The sequence below is a fragment of the Hyperolius riggenbachi genome, chromosome 3 (genome assembly GCF_040937935.1).
Source record: "Hyperolius riggenbachi isolate aHypRig1 chromosome 3, aHypRig1.pri, whole genome shotgun sequence".
Classification (NCBI taxonomy): Eukaryota; Metazoa; Chordata; class Amphibia; order Anura; family Hyperoliidae; genus Hyperolius; species Hyperolius riggenbachi.
Genome location: NC_090648.1, coordinates 360203988 through 360212351, shown reverse-complemented (window position 1 = coordinate 360212351; position 8364 = coordinate 360203988). Strand labels below are relative to the sequence as shown.

Sequence of the window (8364 nt, the reverse complement as noted above, 5' to 3'; positions counted from 1 at the left end):
GGGGGAGGGTGGGGGGTTGACCAGCAGTGGAATGAGATGATGTAGAGAGGAACTGGAAGACTCTAAGTGAACTAGAACCTTCTCTTTTCTTAGGTGAAGATCTACTTTTTTTTTCTTCTTTTAGGACATTTCATTTGTCCTTTAACTCACTGACCAAGAATGAGGTCTGATACTTTGACTCTGGGTTGACTCAAGTGGCTGTATGCTTGCTGCAGGTGTGTTACTTAGAAAACAGCTAAAGATAAAGTGTTAAGCATGATGGTCAGGCAACTGCATTTTTTGTAACGGAATGAAGGGGGCAGCCAACGTATTCCTCTCAGTTCAGGTTTCCTCTCAGGCATAATCAGTAAAATTTTAGCATTGCCATGTTGCTAGTAATTACTGGAAGTATACAGTATGTGGCATTTAGAATTTTAGTTAACTTTAATAGTTGTCCTTTAAGATAGAAATGAAAAGCATTCCATGTTGAACACTTGTTTTTGTGGGTTTTGTCCCTCTATTAGGGTTTTGTCAGCCAACAGCTATGTGACCACAGCCAAGGCACTAGCAGTCTTAGAATAATGTGAAGATGGCAGTCTCCAGTTTGCCAACTATTGGTGGACTGTTAAATTTACCATTCTTACATAGCAGTAGCCCTGCCATTTCTCTCTGGTGTTTGTTCCCTGCAATGTTATATTCAGACTCTTTTTCATGCACTATGTTTACAGATTAAGGGGAACGCCAATTGTTTGTAAGGATGCATATATTTTACTCCTTTGGAAAAGATAGTCTGAGGCCTTGGATAGCTTTTGCCTGTTAAAATTCGCAAGAATGTAGTATACTGTTTGTTATACTGTCCCTGCAGTTATCATTTTGGCCACAAGATGGCACATGAGGATTTCTTCTGAATACAATGTAATTTTGTGCGGCTGTGAAATGTCTCTTTTATGAAGCTGCAAAAATGCACTTGAGGTGAAGGACTTGGCAGGCAAAGAGCATAAATGTTGCGTTTTGGGCATGAACCTGAGTTCTTTGGATTTCTGAGTTACCCAGTGGGCTGAGGCTAAATAGTTCTGCCATGCCGGGGGCCCAACAATGTTCTTGCTGGTAGTAGAAGACACTTGCCTCCTGGCTTTAGCAAGTGTTTTTAAAGACCATGGGGTGGGTTCTGCTGTCGAGTCAGTTAAGTTTGGCACAGAGCTCCATTGGTAAATTGGGCACTGCCATAGACTACAATGTAAATTACAGCTATGCTGGTGCCGACTCAGTAATTTGGGTGGTGGCTGTGCATGGCATTCGGCTATCATGTAGCAAAACTCTAGATAGAGCAGACATCTCTACTCTATAGCTGCTCTATGGGCAGCAGGGTGGTGTAGTAGTTGGCGCTCTCGCCTTGCAATGCTGGGTCCCCGCTTCGAATCCCAGCCAGGTAAACATCTGCAAGGAGTTTGTATGTTCTCCCCATGTCTGCATGGGTTTCCTCCAGGTACTATGGTTTCCTCCCACATCCCAAAAACATACAGATAAGTTAATTGGCTTTACCTTGAAATTGGCCCAAGACTATGATACATGCACTACACAATACATACATAGACATAAGGGATTAGATTGTGAGCCCCTCTGAGGGACAGTTAAGTGACAAGACAGTATACTCTGTACAGCGCTGCGGAGGATGTCGGTGCTATATAAAATACATACTAAATAAAGTAAATACTAAATAATAATAGCTGCCCACAGCAGTGCCTGTATAGACTTGACACTAAAGGTCCCCTCTGCAGGCTTCCAGAACAACAGAGGCACCCTTTTTTCCTGTTCGGCACCCATCAAACGATATTTATTATGGGAGTGAATGACGGTGCCCTTTTTGTCCACTTGCCTCATGAGCTCAAATTTCCTGTTTCCTGGATTTGGAGTCACACTCAAAATTAAAGTGAAAAAAACACTACAGGCTGATCCAAGCTTCAAGTCTTTAAAATAAGTCAAAATGAGGCTAAGTAGTGTGTGTGGCCTCCATGGCCTCAATTCACTAAGCTTTATCAAACACTTTATCAAACGTTTGATAATTTACCCCATGGGTAAAATCGAATTTAGAATTCACTAAGGTGTTATAAATTATAGATATATAAACATTTGATAAATCTATAACACCTTAGTGAATTCAAAATTAGATTTTACCCATGAGGTAAATTATCAAACGTTTGATAAAGTGTTTAATAAAGCTTAGTGAATTGTGGCCATGTCTGTATAACCTTTTTACAATGTCTTGGCATGCTTCCGATGAGGTGGTGGATGGTCTCCTTTTTTTTTTTTTTTTTTTTTCAAACTCAGCCGGTATGTGACCCAGATATGACCATGTGACAGCTGTGAAGCCATCATACGTGGGTCTCAGGTCTGCATCATAGTTTGATTTTCTTTCCTCTCCTCCCCCCCTCCCTCACTCCATCATCACTACAATATATCAAATATTCCACCAGTGGCTCAGGTCAAACTAATTATAGTAAGAGAGAGAAAAAAGAAAGTAAGAAAAACAAAAAAAAAACACAAGCACCAGCAAAAAACAAACTCCACCTACCCATCTTAACATTAAGTGGTTAATATCCCTTTCCGACCACCTACTTATTTTATGGACATGCCCTCCATGCATGAGCCATCAGGGCCGGACCAAGCCAAAGGAGGGGACAGGCCTCATGCACAAACAGGTCACATATCTAAGCTGAGAAGCAAAGCAATTACTCTTATTTCACCTTTCATACACATTCATATAAGTGCCTTCTATACTTCAACATATATCTATGCATCTGCACATTCATCCATCCATTTATCCTTACAATTTCAGTTGGTAATATAGTGGTTATTTGGTTCTTTTCTCCTCATCCCCTCCACCTCAAATACTCAACTACATATTATATGTTACTTATTTTTTCCCATGCAATTTTCCATTCCTCCATTTGTTTGTTGGTGCCAGCATCTTCTACACTGCCCTCGCCACCTTGCAAAAAATCTGACATCATCCATATCCACTCTTCCATACTGGGAGCTTCGGGGTTCTTCCAGGATTTTGCTATAAGTTTCCTGGCCACAATTGCTGCAGGGATTACTAGTTTATTTGCATGTCTAAAGCGGTCAGGTTCCATGCAACTCAACAGAGCGGTACTGGGATGAAAAGGGGAAGGAAGTTTAATGAAATCTCCTATCTCTCTCCAAAAGTTCTGTATAACCGGGCACGACCACCACATATGCATATGTGAACCAAACGCAGTAAGACATCTCCAACAGTTCCCATTTCCGCCTTTAAATTTAGCCATCTTAGAGGGTGTGAAGTACCATCTCGTCATGAGTTTATAATTAACAAGTTGAAATGAGGTATAGCTGGGGGTCCAAATTTCCTGGAATACTGCTCCCCAGTCCAAGTTTTGGATATGATTTAGGTCTTGTTCCCAGCTTCTACAGAACTTAGGTAGAGGATCAGTTTGACAACTGTCAAGAAAAAAATATAAATTTGCTGTCATTCCCTTCCCCACCCTCGAATGAAGAAAACACTTTTCATAAATATTTATGGTTTTACTTATATTATCCTTATGTTTGGAAAGGTAGCTCCTGACCTGGAAGCTCCACAGCCCATTATCCATTCTGACCATGTTATAAATCTCCCTCAATGTGGAATCTCTGTGGCCAACCAAGTCTAAGATTCTAACATCTCGAGGGAGCCCACATTCCTTGAGCCACCCTGAAGTTAAGCCAGGTTGAAAATCTGGGTTATTGCGTAGAGTGGTTAGTAATGATATTTTATTGCTCTTTGACATAGATCTTATAACTTCCATGTGGGTTTTAATTGCAGGTGCTAATAATGGATGGCTGATAGAAGGGAGGAGTTTTGCTACCGTGTGGGGGTGCCATGAATCCAACATATCGTAATTAAACAGACTTCTTTCATATGTTGTCCAGAATCTCTTCGGGTCGCACATCCTGAGATCTAAAATTCTTTGCAATTGGAAACATTGGGCATATCGTTTAATATTTGGTGCCCCCATTCCTCCCAATTTCTTATGCCTGCTTATTATCTTATATGAAATTCTGCGGTTTGGTGTTCTCCATATGAAATTTTGAAATATATTGTTCCAGACATTATACCAATTCCTTTGGATGTTTATTGGCAAATTTTGTACTGTAAATATTATTTTAAGAAGAATTTTCATTTTTATAAAGTTGATTTTCCCAATTGTATTAAATTGGGCATTTTTCATTTTACTCAGTATCTTCTCACAATCTTTTTGCACTGGTGTATAATTATGTTTGAATAGATCATTGAAATCACTACATAAGTTGATACCGAGATATTTAATATGAGAATTGGTATAATGAATGCCATACCTTAGTTGTAGGGTACTCAATATTTCGGCGGGACTTTTTATGTTTAATACTGTAGTTTTAGAATTGTTTACTTTATAGTTCGAGTATTTGGAAAATTCAGTTATTATTTTATTTGCTTCTTCGAAAGAGGTCAGGGGATTGGTTAATGTCAAAAGAAGGTCGTCCGCGTATGCTAGTAGTTTACTTTCATAGTTACCTATATGCCACCCAGATATCTCCCTGTCAGAATGGATCATGCGTATTAACACTTCTATGCCTAAATTGAATATTAGCGGGGAGATTGGACATCCCTGCCTCACGCCGTTCCCCAAAGGGAAGGAGTGTGTCAAGGTACCGTTGATTTTTACTCTGGCTGTTTGGTTTAAATATAGATTTTTGATTCGTTTGATAAAGATGGGACCAATACCATAGTGTTCTAAAGTTGTGTAGATAAATGGTCTTGAAATACGGTCAAACGCCTTTTCAGCGTCAATGGCCGCTAAGATGGCATCTTCATTACGAATTTTTGCGTTATATATAAAGTTTATTGCTGCTGAAATATTATCCGATAGTCTGCCCGATTTTCTAAAACCCATCTGCTCCTTCCCCAGTAGCTGATCTAACACCTTTTCCAGTCTTAATGTTAGAATTTTTGAATATATTTTAACATCAATATTAATTACCGAAATGGGACGATAGTTGCTACACTGTAGGGGATCTTTACCTTCTTTATGTATTAGGGTGATTGTGGCCTGATTTGATTCTCTAGAAAAGGTCTCACTTTCATCCAGATTATTAATCATTAAACAATAGTCAGGTGCTATCTCCTCTATGAATGCTTTATAGAACTCCGAGGTGAAGCCGTCGGGACCCGGACTCTTACCGATTTTAAGCAAATTTACTGCCTCTTTAAACTCTATTTCTGTTACCGGGGCATCCAGCGTATCTTTATTCTCGACTGTAATTTTTGGTAAATTTACTTGTGTAAGATACCTGTTCATATTATCCACTGGCATTTCCTGCTTTATACTATATAGCTCTGCATAATATTTCCCAAATACTTGTCCTATTTCTTGCGCGCTGTAGCTTAATTGACCGGAATTATTCTGTATTTTTTCTATGAATTGGGCTGTTGTCTTTTTTTTTGATAGCTTGGCCATACATTTTCCTGGTTTGTTACAGTTTGACAAAATCTTTTTTGAGTTTTTTATATTCTTTACTACATTTTTCATTTAATATTTTATTTATCCTATGCCTAATTGAATTAACTTTCAAAAAATTATCCTGCTCAGGATTTTCCTTATGTGTGGCTTCCGCTGTTTTGAGTTCATCCATTAAATTATCTAACTGCTTAGTTTTTTGTTTTTTAATTTTACTTGCTATTGCTATTAAGGAACCCCTTATAACACATTTAAAGGAGTCCCACATTATTTTTCCGGAGTTTACTGAACCCTGATTTTCTGCAAAGAATTGTTTAATCTGGGTCGCTACTGTCTCCTTCACCGTAGGCTCAAGCAAGACAGAGCTGTCCAATCTCCACCGCCAATCAGTCATGACATCCTTGTTCCACTTAAGGGTGAGTATCACTGGTGCATGGTCAGAATAAGTAATACTTCCTATTTTTATTTCTATTATTTCCAGAATTTCATTTTGTGGTAATAAGAATAAATCTAATCTAGTGTAGGTATTGTGTACTCTCGAATAGAAGGTATAATCTCTCACCCCAAGGTTATAAATTCTCCAGACGTCTACCATTCTATAATTTTTTAAATGTTGTGTGAGGGATGTAATTTGTTTTTTTGAAATATGGGACATACCTTTCGAGGAGTCTAGGTTGGGTTCAAAGGGGAGGTTGAAATCTCCTCCCATTATAGTTTTCCCTTTTTTTAATTCACTCACTTTATCCAGCGCTTTTTTTATAAAAGCACATTGGCCATTATTTGGCGCATAAATGTTTGCCAGCGTGACGGTTTTACCGTTCAATTTTCCAACCAAGATTAGTAACCTAGCCTCATCGTCTTTATAGATCTGACTTGGTTCGAAACAGATCCTGGAAGAAAATATAGTGGCCACCCCACACGATCTGCCCCTGTCCTTCGAGTTAGTATACCATAGGCTATATTTTTTGCAATATTTGCTTGGTTCAAATTTACTCTTGAAATGAGTTTCTTGTAGAAAGGCTATGTCTATTTTATTCTTAGTTAATTCTGTTAAAATTCTACCCCTTTTTTTACCTGAATTAGCTCCCTTAACGTTTATTGTTTCAATCTTTAAGTAATTTATTAAAATTTTCTACTTTATTGATAATTCCATAAGGAGGGGGAGGGGGGGAAGAAAAGACAGACTGAATTTGTATACATCAGAGAAGCATATTTTCCTTTGCACCTGTATTCCACCATTCATTCCACTCATACCATTCGTACTATACAAATCATCCTTAGGATGAAGACCCTGAGGGTCACCTCCCATTGTGATCACAAGGTCGTTAGTCACCTTTCCCATCTCACTGCGGGATATAGGGGACCTTTGTCTACCTAGACAATTAGCACAGTTGGATTTTGTGCTAAAAAAAAAATTCCTATCTCCGGCTGTTGCTGGTGGCGCGTTTGCTAAAATCGCCTCCCGTTTCTAGTTCCTCCCAGCCTGGTATTTTAATTTGGGGGAGACCAAACAACTGTAACAAGGGCTCAGTTGGTTCACCGTCTCTTAGTGTGTATGATTTTTGGCCCATTGAGACCGCGAGTGATAGGGGGAAACCCCATCTATAGGTGCCTCCCTTCTCCTTAATAGCATCCAAAAGGGGTTTCAGGAGCCTCCTTCTATAAACAGTCTGAGAAGACAAATCATTAAACAGTTCAATTTTCTTATCATTGTACATTATTTCTTTCATTTCTCTGGCTCTAGCAAGGATTTTCTCTTTTTCTTTGAAGAAATGCACTCGGCAGAGCACATCTGTACTATTGCCCTGACTCGTCATTCTCTCTCTTCCAATTTTGTGGGCTCTATCGATTTTTATTTCTTCTGGCTGATCATTCCGCAACACATCGTTAAAGATTGATTGGATGACAGTAGGGAGTTCGGTTTGATTAAGTTTTGCTGGCAGACCCCTTATTTTTATATTATTCCTTCGTGACCTATTTTCCAAGTCATCAACTTTACTTATTAGGGATCGCACTTGCTTATTGTGAGTACCAATCTCAGAAGTGTGATTTACAATTGCTTGTTGATTTTTCTCATAGCCTGCTTCTAGCGTTTCTATCCTTGCTGTCAAATGATCTACTGCTTAGGATGGTCTCCTAAAGGGATCTCCTCCCAGACCTGGACTAAAGCATCTACCAACTCATGGACAGTCTGTGGTGTTGGTGGATGGAGCAAGACATGATGTTCCAGATGTGCTCAATTGGATTCAGGTATGGGGAACAGGCGACCCCCCTGGTGGTGCCATAGCATCAATGCCTTTGTCTTGTAGGAACTGCTGACACACTCCAGCCACATAAGGTCTAGCATTGTCTTGTATTAGGAGGAACCCAATGCCACCTGCACCAGCATATGGTCTCACAAAGGGGTCTGAGGATCTCATCTCTGTACCTAATGGCAGTCAGGCTACATCTGGGGAGTACATGGAGGGCTGTGCAACCCCCCAAAGAAATGCCATCCCACGCCATTATTGATCCACTGCTGAAACGGTCATGCTGGAGGATGTTTTTTGCAGGCAGCAGAACGTTCTCTATGGCATCTCAAGACTCTCTCACGTCTGTCACGTGCTCAGTGTGGACCTGCTTTCATCTGTGAAGAGCACAAGGCGTCAGTGGCAAATTTGGCATTTGCCATAGACAGGACCGGTGCAACCATAGAGACAAAGGAGGCAATTTTCTGGAACCTGTAGGGGTTCCAGGTGTATCTCTCCTCCCCCACATTAACTGTTGATCTTGGGGCCTCTGCAGAGTCTTTGGCAGAGTGAATGCCTCTGTGCTGGTGAGCAGGTGAGACGCTGCTCTGCCATAGACTCTGCAGGGGCCCCAGGGAGCACAGTTA

At 40.1% G+C, this 8364-nt stretch overlaps 1 long non-coding RNA gene across 1 annotated transcript; it reads left to right on the top strand.

Moving 5' to 3' along the window:
• The first annotated feature begins 2304 nt into the window (after nt 1-2304).
• Nucleotides 2305-3912, top strand: LOC137561551 (uncharacterized). The gene is made up of 2 exons (XR_011030046.1): nt 2305-2368; nt 3818-3912. It is a non-coding gene; the product is annotated as an uncharacterized lncRNA (long non-coding RNA).
• The last annotated feature ends 4452 nt before the right edge of the window (nt 3913-8364 follow it).